The sequence below is a fragment of the Dasypus novemcinctus genome, chromosome 15 (assembly GCF_030445035.2).
Source record: "Dasypus novemcinctus isolate mDasNov1 chromosome 15, mDasNov1.1.hap2, whole genome shotgun sequence".
Taxonomy (NCBI): Eukaryota; Metazoa; Chordata; class Mammalia; order Cingulata; family Dasypodidae; genus Dasypus; species Dasypus novemcinctus.
In genome coordinates, this window is record NC_080687.1 from 105,320,515 (window position 1) to 105,338,298 (window position 17,784).

The following is a 17,784-nucleotide window of genomic DNA, read 5'->3' on the forward strand; positions in this document are numbered from 1 at the left end:
GCCACCAATCCCTAAACCCTGCCCCTTCCCCCAGCAACAGCGACAGCCAATCCCTAACCACCACCCCTCCCCCGTCCAGTACCGCCCACTGACCTTTCGCCGGCAACCAATCAGAACAGGGCGTGGCTTCGACCAATCAGCCTTCCCCAGCCCCTATAAAACTGTTGCCTCTCCCTCAATAAAGTGGACTTGCGTGTTTACCTTGTCTCCGCGGTAGTTTTTCTGCCGTGCGCCCTCCAGTCCTGAGAGCCCCCGACAAGGGCCTGGCCTCCCTTGTCCCCAGTTCGTCGCCTGCTTCTCCGGGCGACCCCTTCATCGCCGGCTTCTCCGGGCCACCCCGTCAGCCGAACCGCGCAACCCCTTGTGACACCGATCCTTCGTCTGCTGCCGGACCGACCCCTCGTCCCAAGTGGGACCGACCCCTCGTCCCAAGTGGGACCGACCCCTCATCCAGAGCTGGACTGACCCCTCGTCCGCAGCCAGACCCCACCTCTACCGACCGAGCAAGCCGTCGCATTCTACAATAACAGCAACTTGTAACATCTACAGTGGCAGAAAGCAACTTGCAACATCTACAATAAGGTAACATTTACAATAACAAGAAGCAACTTACAACATCATCTACAATAACAGAAAGCAACCAATAGGTAAGCCAGTTTCCCACCACATATCCCCCTTTTTGTTTTTATAAAGCAACAAAGGCAGATTTGGCGATTTCTTAGTACCTCATACCCTGAAGGGCTCATTGTGTGGTTCTTGTTTAAGTAACAATGTCAAATCAGAGAACAGCATTTTATACATAATCCATAACTACAGCAGATTATACAAACTTTCAACTAGCAGATGACTTATTTCTCATGGACTTAAGATTTCCTACCAGCAAGGCTATGTAGGCCAGTACTTGATAAAAAATGACATCATTTTCCCCAATTTGTATAGTTTGAAGCATAGGCAATGACAAATTATTGTTACTCCCCCATTTTGGGCTGTGGGGCAGCTGGAAGTTTAGTGCATAATTTCAATCCCTTCATTGGTCCTGCTCTTAGCATCTTTACTGGACCACAACTCAGTGTTGAATTAGCTTAGTTTATCATTGTGAGGACTCATTTTCCAGGCAGAAAACAATAGGTGGCTTGTTATAAGAGTGTCTGTAGCAGTGAAAGCATATCTTGCCCTTCCTAAGAGCAGGAGGGGACTGATGTCACAGTCATTGAAGTGCTCATGAAGGACACTCATGGATGATATCCACAAACTGCTAGTGAACAACAGGCAGCTGGAACTGCTGGGCTAGCCACCACAAGGTTCACCTTTCCAGTGAAGCCACTCTACTTCTTCTCAGGTCTCAGTTGTATGGTTCTGGATCTTCATGAAGCATCTGCCTCAACAGTCCTAAGGAGGATGTTAGAGGAGTGAGCAGGGACATGACACAGTTACCTGTCACTGCTGGCAGGTGTCCCAGATGTTCTTCTACAGATCTCTCCCCCATAAAGGGTGATTCACAACAGTCCATTGTTTTTGTCTTGCTTTTAGTATTTGCAATCCACCCCTGGATAGGGATGGCAGTCTTCAGAGTAACCAGACACTACTGAGTTAAGCCTTTCACTATTAGCAGGGCTTCCTATGCTGCACATATTTGCTTTTTTCATATTGTACTTATTGCCTTTTCCCACAATCATGACTAAAACCCGAGGGGTACTCAATTAGAATGTTGCCTTTGCCACAAACCCAACCTAAAGCCAATATTGGTGCTGGCCATATCCAATTCACAGGCTACGGCAATATCCACCTTCTCCCTTTTTAAAAAAATTATTTTTTAAAGCAGCCTGCTGGAGGTCCTCCTACTCCCATGAAGGACCTTTCCTAATTAACACATCTCAGTGAGGGATAAAAGATTTTTAGTATTCCAACAATATTACAAATTCTATTAATTTGAGGAAACATTGTACTTTATCAATTACAGCAGAGAGTATAGTTTTATCTTACCCAACCAAACATTTAAGAATTTGATAGAGTAGCAAGGTCCTTACAGCTTGTCCCAATTGTTTGCCTATTCCAGGCCCTTAAGATACCATTGTCTCTGATGTTTCTTAGTAGGGTCACTGCCACAGGTTTCTTCTATGCAGCCAGATTCATTGCCATCAGGCCAGGGCAGAAAGCCTTGAAGAACTGCAGAAATCCATTGTTGCCCTTTTCACACAGTTTTTGCATGTTTTGTCTTCATTCAGGATTATTTTACTTTTATGAAACACATTATCTCCCTGAATGCTACCACAATACTTTTCCAACTTTTATATGCATTTTATTAATCAAGACTTACAACTATAGAGATCTCATTAACACTTTAAACTTGGGGGGGGGAGAGGGGGGGTGGGAGGGGTTGAATGGGACCTCACATATATATTTTTAATGTAATATTATTACAAAGTCAATAAAAAAAATGAAAAAAAAAAAAGAAAATACTTATATACTAGCTGACTACCATTTTAGGAATCTAACTTATATTGGTATACTTAATTCTTTCAACAACACTATGTGAAAGATACGATTATCTTCCCCATTTTACATAGATGGAAACTGAGGAATTGAGTACTTAAATACCTTTCTCAATGTCACACAATTAGTAAGTGATGAACAAGGCCAGCCACATAATTTGAAGCTCCTAATGCAAAATGAAAATGTGGGGCCCCTTGTTCAAAAAGAAAGAAAAAATTGCTGTTAAAGGTACACAAAAATAAAGCTTTTTGCCTTCTCTCCTGAAAAAAAAAAATAAACTTAGGAATAGTATAAGTGTTTATTACTAGTAGTAGTTTTTTTTTTTTTTAATAGAGCTCTTTTAGAAAATTTTATTTGTCAACTTATATCACCATCTGGAGGTCTCAAAATACACACTGACAATGAACAATCACAGAAACCATTACAACACACACTGAAACAATTACCACACACACACTGACATTGAACTAACAGATAAACACAAAAGTAGTCCTTTCTTTCTTTCTTTTGTTTAATACTTAAGGTAAAGCCATTCTAAGCCTATAAACTTTTTATGTGCTTGAACACTTTTTGTAAGAATACTAACAAAGCATACATATCAGGCAAGGACTCAATCCTGATATAAGATGTAACTGGGATCTTGGTTAGCTGTTGTTTGGCTTCCTGACTTTAGATTTTTTAACTCATCTCCAGGTGCGAGGTGAAACTGCTCTAACTTTTAGCCATGCAGTTTTCATTGTCAGTTTCTCCATTTGCAATTTGAAGTGCTTCCAAGTCGCCCTCCCTTCTAGCCTGTAAAATGCCTTGTTGTAAAGCTGACAACTTTGGCTGAGCATTTCCAGGCCCAGGAGGGGGAAGAGGTGTTGGCATGGGGGAAAGTGACTTGCTAAAGTCAGTTAATGGTAGAGCTGAAGGCAAAATAGCTTTATATTTAGTATCAAAAAATTAAAAGGAAGGAACTTCCTTACCTTCTCTATTTTCCTTTTTCTCTTCCTCATCTTCTGTTTGCAAAGGTTCCAAAACAAATTTAATAATTGTCCAAGTGGACCAAATAGTAACAGGGAGTGGGACACCTTGTGCATGTAATTTTTCTAACTCTTTTCCTAGTCTTTCCCTGTCCTCTAATTCTAAACATCCTACTGCTGGGAACCATGAGCAATATTTTTCTATAATCTATAAAAGTTCTAAAATATAAGACTTTTTATATTTTATATGCTGGCCTTGGCTCCTCCTGCCTTGAGGAGTCATTTGAGGAGACAGACATACAGGTGACATTTTGTTGAACTGTCTCCATTTCCCATCATAATCCTGCTAGAATACCCAGGAGTGTCCTTACCCACTGAGGACTTGGAAGGCCTTCTAAACCACTTGGAGCTCTGTGCCATGACAACACCTTTAATTTAGCTTGAAGCTCTTCTTCCCCTTGGGTCCCTGTTCAGGAGTCAGTTGCTGAGACCAGCTCAGCAATGGGTCTGCATGAAGGCAAGGCAACACAGAATGGAAGAAATAAAAGGACAGAAAGGAAGACACAAAAGAGGAAGCAAAGATGGGACCAGGGGACTTCACAGGTTCTTGAAACTGAGAGCCTTAACTCTAGTTTCCACATCATATTTATTTGGAAGCTAATGAGCAGCTGTTTGCTACAAGAAGCAACTTGGAACATCCTCTACAATAACAGGAAGCAACTTGCACCATCTTCTATAATAACAGGAAGCAACTTGCAACATCTTCTACAGTAGCAGGAAGCAACTTGCAACATCTACAATAAGGTAACATTTACAATAAGAGGAAGCAACTTACAACATCATCTACAATAACAGGAAGCAACCAATAGGTAAGCCAGTTTCCCACAATAGAAACATCTCCTGACACTGGCAATAAACTTGAAGTGGAGTTTACAGTAATTCATCAAATTTGTGTTTAGGAAATTTAGGAAACCACCACTGTCAACATATTAGTAAAAATTTTATTTTGCTTGATGCACTGTTCCTAAGCACAAAGTTGTGGTGTGGGGTTGTTTGATTTGCCCACAGAGCTGCACTGTGTTACAGGTGAAGATCTTGGGGACTTAGGGGGAAGGTGACAAATTCATGCCTGTTGGGTGAGGGCATCTGGGTCAGGGCATGTGGTCACCCTTGCTCGTAACATTCAACCTGGGAGAGCTTTCTGGAGGCTTACAATGAACTACTGCCATGTTGCATGCTACTTTTGGGCTCAAACCTTGAGGTAAATTGCTGGGATGGTTACTGAGTTTCTAGTTTGCCAGTTAATAGCAGGCCCCTTCTCAGATGCTCTGGAGAAGTACTGGAAATGTGTATATATTTCAACTACTAAACATCCCTCTACTTTTACTGGAAGGGGCTTATAAGGCAAAATTGTGGGTTTTTCTAAGGGGTGCTTCTTGTAACTGATACTGATAAAATCCTAGTGGCTTGTAGTTTTTATGCAGTAAAGAGGCGATTTTTCTGTCTTGTAGTTTGTTGGTCCAATTTTGTATATCACCTTGCAATCCTCTTAACCATTTTGTGTAAGCCATATGCTTATGATCTGAGCAATGTTTAATGGCTCTTAATTGAGCCAAATAAAATTTCTCATTAAAAAAATAGGGTGAAATGTTCACCCTATTGAAATTCATGGTTCACTTTATAAGTGTTAATTGAGAAAGAAGTTTTCATGTTTAAAGTGACTATTTTCAAGTCTGTGTCACACAAGATTAAATTACCTTAAATAATGTCTTTTTATGTTTATTCCCAGTTTATTTTTAAGTTATATTTCCTAATGTTGCTGGTTTATAGAAATATAGCTGACCTTGATATATTGATTTTAGCATCCATCAAATTTATAAACTGTAGCTTTTTCATCGTAACATTTCATCTGTAGATTTTTGACCTACTGATGTGGCCCAATCAAATTTACTCAAGTATAATTTACTCAAGTATAAGTGAAACCTCTGAATTCAATACAATCTAAGGGTATCACTAGCCCAGGGGAAGAGACCAGTTTATAAACATAATTAGTATTTCTTTTGGAATTCTAACAAACTGACATAAAATGGATGAAAATGAAAACACAAATTATCAACCTTATGGGATTCAGCAAAGACAGTGCTGAGAGGGGAATGTATAGCCATAAATGCCAACATTAAAAAAGAAAAATCTAAAATCAAAGATCTAGCTGCTCATCCGTAGGACTTAGAAAAAAGTAAAATGAACTAATCCCAAAGCAAGCAGAAGGAAGGAAATAAAGATTAGAGCAGAATTAAATGAAATTGAGAACAACAACAAAAAAAAAACCTAGAAAAATTAACAAAACCAAAAGCTGGTTCTTTGAAAAAATAACATTGACAAACTCTTAGCTGGACTAACAAAGAAAAAGGACAGAAAATGAAGATAAATAAAATAAAAAATGAGAGGGGATATTACCACAGATCACACAGAAATAAAGAGTATCATAAAAGGATACTTAGAAAAAAATGGATATCAACAAATGGATTACTTACATAAAGTGAATAAATTTCTAAAAACAAGAAACTACATTGAAGAAAGAAGAATTATAAGACCTCAGCAGACCAATCTCAAGTAGTAAGATTGAATTAGTCATCAAAAACCCTCCATCTAAGAAAAGTTCAGGACCAGATGGCTTTGTGGGGGAATTCTACCAATCATTCTGGAAAGAACTAATATTTCTTAAATCCTTCCAAAAAAAGGAAATTGGAGGGAATATTACTTAACTCATTCTATCATGTCAACATCATGTTATATCAAAGCCACATAAAGATGCTGTGCAAAGAAATAAATCTAGAGACCAATCTCTCTATTGAACTTAGATGCTAAAATCCTCAACAAATATTTGCTAATCATATTCAACAAGAAATCAAGTAAATTATACACCATGATCAAGGGGGTTTTAATCTCAAGTATGCAAGGATAGTTCAACATAAGAAAATCAATGTTATACACTATATTTAACAGATTTTAAAAATCACGTGATCATCTCTTGATGCAGAAAAAGAATTAGAAAAGATGGAGCATCCTCTTTTGATAAGAACATTTGAAGAGATAGGAAAAAAAGGAAACTTTCTCAACATGATAAAGGGTATATATGAATAACCCATAGCTAACATTGTACTCAATGGTGAAATGCTAAAGGCTTTCCCTATACTACCTGGAACAAGACAAGGATGCTCACTATCTCCAAATTAGTATTTTATTATATGAACTTGTTCAAGCACTTAGATAAAAAAAAAAAAAGAAATAAAAGGAGTTCAGATTGGAAAGGAAAAAGTAAAACTTTCACTATTTGCAGATAACATGATCATATATGTGGAAAGACCTTAAAAATATATATAACAAAGTTTCTAGAGCTGATAATCAAGTTCAGTAATGTGGCAGGCAGGATATAAGATCAATATGCAAAAATCAACTGCATTTATGTACACTAATCATCTGAGGAGGAAATCAAGACAAAAATTCCATTTGCAATAGCAACTAAAGGAATCAAATATCTAGGCATGAACTTAACTAAGGATATAAAAGTCTTGTACACAGAGAACTACACAACATTGTTAAAAGAATTCAAAGAAGGCCTAAATAAGTGGAAGAATATTCCATGTTCATGAACTGGAAGACTAAATATCAGTAGATGTCTATCCTAGGCAAATTTATTTACAAATTTAGCACAAAACCAATTTTAAAAACCAAGCAGCTTAATTTACTGAACTGGAAAAGCCAATTATGAAATTTATTTGGAAAGGCAAGTGGCCCAGAATGGCCAAAAACATTGGGGGAACAATCATGCTTCCTCACTTTAAAGCATACTTACTTTAAAGTGGTCAAAATTTCATGATATTGACACAAGGTAGACATACTGACTAATGGAACCAAATTGAGAGTAGTGATACAGACCTGCAAATATATGGCCAACTGATATTCAACAGGGCCACACCTGGAACAGAACAGCCTTTTCAGCAAATTTTGCTGAGAGAACTGGATAGCCATAGCCAAAAGAATTAGAAAGGATCATCATCTCATGCCCTATACAAAAATTAACTCAAGATGAATCAAAGACCTAAATGTAAGAGCCCAGACCATAAAGCTCCCAGAAGATGGTGTAGGGAAGTACTTATGAGAACTGGTATTAAGAAGTGGTTTCATAAACTTTACACATGAAGTGCAAGCAATGAAAGAAAAAATAGATAAATGGAACATTCTCAAAATTTAAAATGTTTGTGCTTAAAAGAAGTTTGTCAAAAAAAACTTTCACAATGGGAAAAAATATTTGAGAGTGCCTTATTCAATAAGGGACTAATAACCAGCATATATAAAGAAACTCTACATCTCCAAAACAAACAGACAAATAACCCATTTTAAAAATGGGCAAGAGACTTGAATACATGCTCTTCCAAAGATGAAATACAAATGTCTAAAAAGAGCATGAAATGATTCTCAACATCACTAGCTATTAGGGAACTGCAAATCAAAATACAATGAATTATATAAGGTATATAAGTGTGTTCAAATGTTCATAGGGCATCATCCCAGTGAGTGGAGATTCACACAATAACTGAAAGAATATTGAATTCTCATCCTGGGCAACTCTACAACATTCTCTAGTGGAAAAGCAACAATGCCCCAAGTCCAGGGCAGAGAGTATTGAAGAAGGCCAGTCCTTTGGTGGGCCCTTGATATTGATAATTATGCTTACAAGCCTTTGCTCTTGGAATTGCAACTTAGCCTAGTGCTGTAGGATGCTAAGAGTTACCTCCTGAGAGCCTCCATGTTGCTCAAATGTGGCCTCTCTCTAAGCCAAACTCAGCATATAAATGCATTTCCTTCCCTCCAGTGTGGAACATGACTCCCAGGGATGAACCTCCCTGGCACTGAGGGATTACATTTATCCAGCTGGGAATGTAGAATGGTGCAGCAATTTTGAAGGACATTTTAGTGGCTCCTCAGAAAGCTAAATATAGAATTGTTTTTTGATCTGGCAATCCCACTACTAGGCTTATACCCAGAAGAACTGAAAGCAGAGACACAGCTAGATATAGTCACACCAATGTTCCTAGTGGCATTATTCACTATTGCCAAAGACTAGAAGGAACCCAATGTCTATCAACAGAGATGGATAAGCAAAATGTGGAATATACATACAATGGAATATATTGACATATGTGATAATATGGATAATCACAAGGACCTTATGTTGAGTGAAGTAAGCCAGTCACTAAATGACAAATATTGCATGATGTCAGTGATATGACCTAAGCATACTGAGCAGACTCACAGATATAGTCTAGAAGACAGAGTACCAGGAGACAGAGAGTTGATAATAGTAAGCTGATGCTCAGTCTGGGCAGAACCTATGATAAGGTGGAAGAGTAAGGTTTGTCAGTGGATGGAGGTGATTTTGGTGCAGGGATGTGAGTAGGGTTGATGGTGCTGGAGTGTGAGTGTGACCAGGGTTGGGCTGGTGGTTTGGGCTCTCCATTGAAAGGGGCAAGTGCTAGAGGAATGATCAGGTGAATTCTGGGGATTTGCAGGTATGGTTTAAAATTCAGTTATGAGAATATTCTTTTGGCAAATATGAAAGGGAGATCCACTGGTGCAGGGTGTCAGTAGTGGGGGTATATGTGGGAAAGGGTGCACCTGGGGCATGCTTCTAAGGAATATGAATGTATCCATCTTGTCATAGTGTGTTATCTCAGTGGATGGAGATCCACACAATAAATAACATAATAATAAACTCCCAACCTGGAGGGGCCAGAAATGTCCTCAAATAGGCAAGAATCTCTGGAGTACATTGGCAGTGCCTATAAAAGGAAACAGAAGAATATGCCAAGACCTCAATATTAATGCATGTGACTATGAACCTTATTCTTGTAATATTGAAACTTAGCCTAATAATTACAGTTGCCTAGGTGTTACCTCCTGGAAACATCCTTGCTACTCAACTGTGGTCTCTCTCTAAGCCAAACTCAGCATATAAATGCAATAACTTTCCCACAGTTTAGGACATGACTCCCAAGGATGAGCCTCCCTGGCACCATGGGATTAATACCAAGCACCAACCTGTAATGCATTTTTAAAAAGACCTTAATCAAAAGGGGGAAACATCAAATACAAAGAGTTTTTAAGGCTAAGAGATTTCAAAGTGAGTTGGAGTTCATTCAAAGGGTTATCAATTATGCAAGTCTCAGGAGATCTCACTAAGCTGCTACTGTGAAAAAAGGCTCAAATAAATGTGCTTCTAAGGGCTCTAGAACCATTTGAACACTATAGGCAAGCCACACAAGTCCTTGAAATCAGCACCCTGTCGGTGGGCATTACTTTGGAATATATGAAAACCTATTTCCGCAATGTAACAGAGTTAAACTCATTTATAATTTCCCTATGCTTGATTCTTCTACTCCTTTTATTTGAGCTTATAACTATCAGTATATCTGTTAAATATGTTTCAGAGAATTAAATATCTGGTGTACTCATATGCCAGTTGAGCCCTGCATCTCAGAAGAGTTGCAGCCAACACTTACTCTCCAATTTGTTGGACTCACCCAGGACAACTACCAAAATTATGTGGCACAATTACCATCCCCCAAAACAAGCAATACAGTTCTTTCTATCTGTTCTGTAATATCTAATCCCTGTTTAAATCTGAGGCAGAAAGGGCAGCACAATCCCCAAATCTCCAAGTTTGTGGAATGAAAAGTCATAAGAGGGCAATGTAACCATGGACAAAGTAAAGTTATAAATATCATAGTAATGGAAGAACATGTAACATTGAAATAAAGACAGTGGTTACCAGAAGTTCTAAGGGTAGGGGAGGGAATAATATAAATATCTATATTTTTCACTCAAATCATTGGGCTTTAGAATTCAGTGTAAACCATAGTGTAAACTATAAATCTTGCTTAGCAGCAATGCTTCAATATATACTCATTAATTGTAAGAAATCTACCACATTATTATAAGATGTTATTAATCGGGGAAGATGTGTAAAGGGAAGAAGGGAAGATTCATGGGAACCCCTTGTATTTTTTATGTAACTTTTCTGTAATCTAAAACCTGCTTAAAATAAAGCTTATTATATTTTAAAAACTTTAATGAGAAGCAGGATATTTCATTATGATAATAATATTTGGATAATGACTGTCACCCTCACGCAGGATATAAGATGTGATTGTGGGGAAGCGGACTTGGCCCAGTGGTTAGGGCATCTGTCTACCACATGGGAGGTCCACAGTTCTAACCCTGGGCCTCCTTAACCCGTGTGGAGCTGGCCCATGCACAGTGCTGATGCGTGCAAGGAGTGCTGTGCCATGCAGGGGTGTCCCCGCACAGGGGAGCCCCACATGCAAGGAGTGAGCCCCGTAAGGAGAGCCACCTAGCATGAAAGAAAGTGCAGCCTGCCCAGGAATGGTGCCACACACAGAGAGAGTTGATACAACAAGATGACACAACAAAAAGAAACACAGATTCCTGTGCCACTGACAACAATGGAAGCGGACAGAGAACACGTAGCAAATAGACACAGAGAACAGACAACTGAGGTGGGTCGGGGGAAGGGGAGAGAAAAAAATAAAATAAATAAATCTTTAAAAAAAAAAGATGTGATTGTGAAGTGGATGCAATGGTTTCCTGAATGGTAATTATTTTCTATTTTTTTTTAACCTAGGTTGCACTTACATATAGGATTAATTTTAGAAAAAATTTTTGTACTGTACATTTATTTGTATTTTATGCTCTTTTCTATATATTTATTTTATTTCACCTCCAATACAGAAGTATAAATAGAGAACCTGAAAATCATTTAATAATCAATATCCTGAATAATATTTTTACAGATAAAATCATGACCTTTAGAGGAATGTGCTACAAACCAGTAAAGAATGTAGTAATTAAAATCTTAACAAAAATTCTTCCTAGGAATAAAAAAGTAAAAATTTGCTAAATTGTTTTTCATTTTTATGGCTTTATTGAAATAGAATTGGCATACTTTAAACTGCATATATATAAAATGCACAAATGCATGGGTGTTAATTTGCATATACACCCATGAAACCATCGAAAAATCAAGATACTGAACATAGCCATCACCTGATAATTTTATTCACACAATTTTGGTTGTTTTCCCTTCATCCCCTTCCCACTCCCTGTAAGGCATGCACTGAACTTACTTCTGCCACTATAAACTAGTTCTTATTTTCTAGAGTTTTATATGTGAAATTATGTGGTATAAACTATTTAATTATCTTTCACTCGATAATTATTTTGAGATTAGCCCATGTTCTTTTTTTCTTTTTTTTAAAGATTTATTTATTTATTTAATTTCTCTCCCCTCCCCCCAACCCCAGTTGTCTGTCCTCTGTATCTATTTGCTGCATGTTCTTCTTTGTCCACTTCTGTTGTTGTCAGCGGCACGGGAATCTGTGTTTTCTTTTTGTTGTGTCATCTTATTGTGTCAGCTCTCCATGTGTGCAGCACCATTTCTGGGCAGGTTGAACTTTCTTTTGTGCTAGGTGGCTGTCCTTATGAGGCGCACTCCTTGCGCATGGGGCTCCCCTATGCGGGGACACCCCTGCATGACATGGCACTCCTTGCGTGCATCAGCACTGCGTGTGGGCCAGCTCCACATGGGTCAAGAAGGCCCAGGGTTTGAACGGGGGTCTTCCCATGTGGTAGATGGATGCCCTAACCACTGGGCCAAGTCCGCTTCCCAGCCCATGTCCTTTTGTTTCAATAGCTCATTCCTTTTCCTTGCTGCATAGAATTCCAATGTATGAATGTACCAATGAAATATTTTATTCATTGGTTTTATAATTTGGGTTGCTCCTAGGTTTAAATAAGCAGTTATAAATCCCTAATTAATTTTATGAGGAAAATGTAAAGAAAAATTTGAAATATAATATTCCAATATTGGGGCAGAAAAAAGAGTTTCTTGGTCTGAGAAGTGATGAGAATGAGATGGTAATAAGGAGGCTAAACATTTCAGATTCCTTGGTTGTATGACCAAAAATTGTGGACATGAAGCTAAGGGCTTGAACAAAATAATTTTTATTCTCTATAAACATATGAAGAAAGGTGAGTGAACTCAAATTTCAAAGCTAATGATTTTCTTGCCATTAAACTCATGTACACCCAAACACAAATATACTACCTTGCATTTGTCTTGCAGATTTTTTATATTTGCCCTTTAGCTTGACCTCTCTAAGAATTAGCCATTGAAGAAGGATGTTTTCAGCAGAAGCAAAGTAATTAATAAATGAGGTATGGAAATGATGGAGAATCATTTGCCCTTGAACTCAGGGCAAAAGGATTAAATCCATATCCATTCTGTTACATACATATGAATTAAAAGCTGTCAGCACCAGTTCCAACCACAATCATTTCCAGCTGAGACATGCACCTAGAAGGCCTGACTAACAAAGACTGCTTTTTCCTCAGACATCATGTAATCTGAATGCCCACGAATGTCACTGTGTGTAGCCAATAGTTAAATTTCTGCAGAAGGGAAATGAAGACAGATGAGATGTACCAGGATTTAATGCTCCTGATAATTTTCTTCATTTTGTAAATCATAATAATTTACAATTGGAAAGAAAATTAATGAGAATTGTTCAACTCTTTTAATTTGATTAATATAAGATCTCAAGGTTTAAAACTTTTAAGAGATTTCTCCACAGTAACTATTTATTGACTGCTATTCAACCTACTAGTAATTCTAAATGTTTAATAGGAATTACTTTTCAAACAAACTTGATATTATACACTTCATTTGACAGATCATTAAGGTGTGCCTCTGAGTCTGGAACATGCCCAATTTTGTACAAAAGTTAAATATCAGTGTCATTTCTGGAATTGAAATGTTTTTCCCTCTTGTCAGTAATTACAATATGACAATAAAATAATCTGATAGCCTTCCACACCCAACTTATTTAAAATATTTAGGAAAGCTGATAAATATAAGTGTTGACAAATAATAAGTAAGGGGTAATTCTACACATTTATGGTGTTTAGCTTAAGGATCCCACTCATTTGAAAAGCCATGGAAGTTCTCTAAGTCCTTCCAGTTATCTGTCTACTCTAGAGAATATCTCCACTTGTCTAAAAGGTGACATATTCAAAGAAATTAATGGCCACAGTGTCTGAAATACCAAAACATAGAAACAATAAACCTGACATCAGAAAGGAAATTAAATTGCAGTTTAATCATAGAATCAAAAACTATAAAGTAATATAAGTTACTTAGTTATCCCTCCATATACTGGCTTTGTTAAATCTAAGACAATATTGAATTTAAAAGTTTTAAAGTTATAAATATTATATGATGCTATTTATATTAGTATTTAAATTAAGTCCTAAAATAGCGATATGCATTATGTAGATAAATACATCTAAAGAAATACATAAAACACCCATAGGAATGATGCATAACAACTTTAAGATGGTGTTTCCATCTGGCAAGGGATAATGGGAAGGAATTATGAAGGAGATTTTAGCCAGACATATAATGATTTATTTGTTAAAAAATCAAGAAGTGATTTTTTTTCTCCTTATGGATTTTCTTATGTCCAGCACCATAAATGCAAGTCCATTTTTATTGTTTTTAAAATCATTACATATAGTTTATCCCTTTTTTGTATCACAACTGGTCTACAGAGCACTGGTCTCAAGACTATTTGACCACACATTCCCATTGGTAAAAAGAAAAGTAAGCATATGCCACTTTTTCTTTGTTTTTTACTTGGCTGTTTATTTAATACATATCTTGTTTTACTGTAATTAATATATTAGGTATAATATAATGTAACCCATATTTTCCCCTGGCTTCCCTATCTGTCTAGAACCTCTCAGATGACTCAGAGCACCTCCTGTTCTATATATATATCCAAAGGAGCTGGAAGGGAAGAAGATGTCTGCTCCCCTCTCAGTCAGATACAATTCACCAGGAGCTTTACCCTTGTTTAATATCTTGGGGATGGGAGAGGGGAGCCCTTCCTGGTGACTGAGAGGTTTAATAACCCACAATTAGTTGTTTGGCTTCTTTGTCTCTCTGTCCCTCATTCTTCCAGGAGTTGTGAATCAGTGTCCTGGTTTGCTGTACCCAAAGCAGGTCCCCAAGCAGCCTCTGGCTCTTTCTCCTTTGTTTTAGTGAGAGCTGAGCCTTATCTGCCTAACTTGACAGCCATATTCCCACAATTCCTCAATATAATGTATAAAAATATTCAGATGATGAGACTTAAAAATAATTAAAAACACAAGTTTTAATATTTTCAACACTCCAAAGGACCTTCTAGTTCATCCCAGGGCATAGTCAACTATCTGTGGGGACCATAACAAAAGAACAGCTTCATTTCATGAAAGAAGACAGAATTTAGCAATTAATTCAAAATCTAAACCTATGACTCTAACAAGTTGTCCGTTTAGAAAAAGGGTTCAGGAGTTCTGCACCTAATCACATTCTCTATCAAAGCACACCGCATTGCCTTCTCAGGGCTGCCTTCATGTCCTTGTTCCTTAGACTATAGATGATAGGATTCAGGGTTGGGGGCACCACTGTGTAGAGCACAGTTAGGAGAAGATCCAGCATTGAGGGAGAACCTGACATTGACTTGACATAGACAATGATACCAGATATCATAAAGAGTGTTACAACCACAAGATGTGGGATGCAAGTAGAAAATGTTTTTGCTCTACTCTGTTTGGATGGAATCCTCATAATGGTAGAAAATATATACACATAGGAGAGAGTAATTGAAACAAAACAGACTATTGCAAGACTTATGATAAAAACTGTGACTCCAATTTCAATGATAATTACTTTGGGATCTAAGAGGCTTAGGAGCTGTGGGATATCACAGAAATATTAGTGTACTATATTGGACCCACAAAAGGTAATGAGAATGTTGCAGCCACATGCATGAATGCACAGGTCATTCCACTGAGCCATGAAATGGCCATCATCCTCACACAGGTACCTTGGTTCATGATAACTGCATAGTGCCAGGGTTGGCAGATGGCCACATAGTGGTCATAGGACATCACGTTTAGGATGGCTGTCTCTGTACAGGCAAGCACAAAGAAAAAGAAGACGTGGAGAGCATACCCAAGAAAAGAAATGGAGGTATTGTGGGTTGAGGAATTAAAAATGGATCTGGGAACTGTGACAGGTATGTAGCAAAAATCTAAAAACAATAAATTTTTCAAAAAGAAATATATTGGGGTTTCAAGGTGGCCATCTAGAATAGTAAGCTTGATGATTAGGAGATTCCCAGTGGCAGCTGCCAGATAAACCAGCAAAAATAGAGCAGCATATAAGGCTTGAACTTCCCAGGAGTCTGAAAATCCCATAAGCAGAAATCCAGTCACTTCGATTCTGTTTAGATCATTTGTGGTTGTTCCCTTTCTTCCTATGGAGAAAGCAGAGTGGAAAAGATTAGATATAAATATGGTGAATGTGACTACTCAAAATATATGTCTAAAGCAACTGAATTTGTGATAATTAGGTTAAAATCACTCATTTACATAAGTGTATACTATCTTTCTAAATCTGAATCTTAAAGACATACTATAGTGTTTTATACATGGCATATCTCAATAAATGTATCCTGCCTTCAAAGATGTATGTAAGATATCACCTTCTCTGCCAGGGATACAAGAATATTACAATATATCAATACATAGGGTCAACAACAAAGTGTATAAAGGAGTATGGAATTTTTCCTTTTAGGGTAATTAAAACATTCTTAAATTGACTGATGTGATGAAAACACAATCCTATGATGAAACTGAGTGCCACTGAATGTACACTTTGGATGGATTGTACAGGGCAGGGGACTGTATAATATAGTGAACCCTGTGGTGGATGATGGACTGTGGTTGATGGTACAAATATGAGAATGTTTTCTCATGAACTATAACAGGGGGGCAAGATGGTGGCTGAGTGAGCTTGCCTGGTAATGTCTCTGCAGGGGGCGGCTGGGCAGCGTTGAAGGCTCTTTGGGACCGCGCTGTTTCGGGGATTTTTGCTGGTTGGAAGGTGTCTGGACGTCGATTTGGTGAGAAGGTAACAGAGAGGATACATCTATAATATATAAACAGAGGTCCCAGCTGGGCGCGGAAAGTTCCCTCCTTGGGTGGGTGGAGCCGCAGTATCGGGCGCTGCTGCAGCTTGGGGAGCCGCGCGGCCAGGGTTTTTTTTTTCCTTTTTTTTTTGGAGGCTCTGCGGTGCTGAGGAATTTGTGGGTACTGGGCACACTGGTGAGGGGTTGATGGGACAGGACTCCTTTGCAGATCGATTTGGGGAGACAGACGGTGTTTTGTTGTGAAGCGGGGGATGTTTTGGTTGAGGACAGGGGTGGTAGTGCTTCCGCCTGGAGCCCCATCCCCACAGGTCCGGCTGCTGATCTGCAACGGAATTGGATTTTTGGCAATAAGGGGACACAATTGGGAGATTGTTGCAGGGTCCAGTGAGGGAGGGGGACACATCTGGAAGCCGATTGGGGAATATTTTGCAAGTTTGGGACTTCAGGTCTTGGAGTCTGTTTTCGGCATTTCCAGCTGAAGCCCAGCCCACCCAGCGAGGCTTGGGATCTGGGTCATTGAACTGGCTGTGGTGCAGAGGCACCCTCAAGTGGCCGCTGAGTGGGAGCACAGGGAGGGAGCTGTCCAAAGGCTGAAACCCTGAGGAGTAGGTGAATTGCAGGGTTCAGACATTAAATATAGAGTTTGCGGATCTGGCTTCCCCCATGGGGCTGGCACCCAGCTACAGGGATCCCTGAGGGCTGTGTTGCACTGCGGGGCTCCTAAGCTTCCTGTTGACCAGATTTGAGGTTGCCAGGTCTGGGTTCCCTGGACTCTGGTGGTCCACACCCCAGACTCACACCTCTTGAGTCTTCAGTGTCTCAGACTTGCCACCCCTGAATCCATCACGCCCTGGGGTCTACCTGGGGTCCTTGAGTGCCCTGGACCTTAACATTTGCGTTTTATCTTTATTGGTTCATATTGTTTTGTTTTTATTTTCATTTTATCTTATTTTTTACTCTTTTTGATGCCCTGATTGCTAATATTGCATTATCCCCTAGTCTTTTCTCCTAGCGTGTCCCCCAAAGTCCTTTTTTTATACAGCTATTTAGGGTTTTTTTTCATTGTTGTTTTAGATAGTGTTGCAATTGTGGCTTGTGTATACCTGTATTTCTCTTCCCCCTACCTGTTCCCCACCGTTTGCCCACCCTCTTTTTCTTTCTTCCTTTCTTCTCATCTTTCTTTTTTTCTTTATTGTATTAGTTTTTCTTTT

At 38.6% G+C, this 17,784-nt stretch overlaps 1 pseudogene; it reads right to left on the minus strand.

Annotated features, from left to right (window-relative positions):
- Positions 1–14,955: 14,955 nt before the first annotated feature.
- Positions 14,956–16,873, minus strand: LOC131273512 (olfactory receptor 14L1-like; annotated as a pseudogene).
- Positions 16,874–17,784: the final 911 nt, after the last annotated feature.